Below are 404 nucleotides of genomic sequence, written 5' to 3' on the forward strand. Positions count from 1 at the left end.
GAGCAAATGAATATTTAACAATTTACAGCTTATAAAGTGAATTTACACACATTACTCAACTAATCTTCAAAATAACTATGTAATAGGTAATATTATCTTTATATTACAAATAATGAAACAGATTCAAAGAGGTTGTGTGATTTGGTCCTACTAAGAAGTGATAAAAAGCAGCACCATCTGCCTCAAAACTAAGCCTTTTAACTCCACGTTCTTGGTAAAATAACAGTTATGTACACATTTTTTTTCTCATTACCACACTGTTACAGAACCCTTGCAGGACATTTGGTACTATCCAAAACATGGATAGAGACAACTGGTTCATGCCAAAAGTCTTTGAAATTTAGTCCTGTCCAAAATATCCGTGAGCATATTTGATCCATGCCAAACAGTCCTTGACATTTGGT

The 404-nt window shown here is 33.2% G+C and overlaps 2 protein-coding genes across 2 annotated transcripts in view; one reads left to right on the plus strand and one right to left on the minus strand.

The window, feature by feature from the left end:
- The window catches only part of MAK16 (MAK16 homolog), a 23,742-nt gene that overhangs the window by 17,380 nt on the left and 5,958 nt on the right, over nucleotides 1-404 (plus strand). The window lies entirely within an intron of this gene.
- Nucleotides 1-404, minus strand: part of TTI2 (TELO2 interacting protein 2) — a 9,351-nt gene that overhangs the window by 5,938 nt on the left and 3,009 nt on the right. The window lies entirely within an intron of this gene.

This window comes from Pteropus vampyrus, unplaced genomic scaffold (genome assembly GCF_000151845.1).
Source record: "Pteropus vampyrus isolate Shadow unplaced genomic scaffold, Pvam_2.0 Scaffold8, whole genome shotgun sequence".
NCBI lineage: Eukaryota > Metazoa > Chordata > Mammalia > Chiroptera > Pteropodidae > Pteropus > Pteropus vampyrus.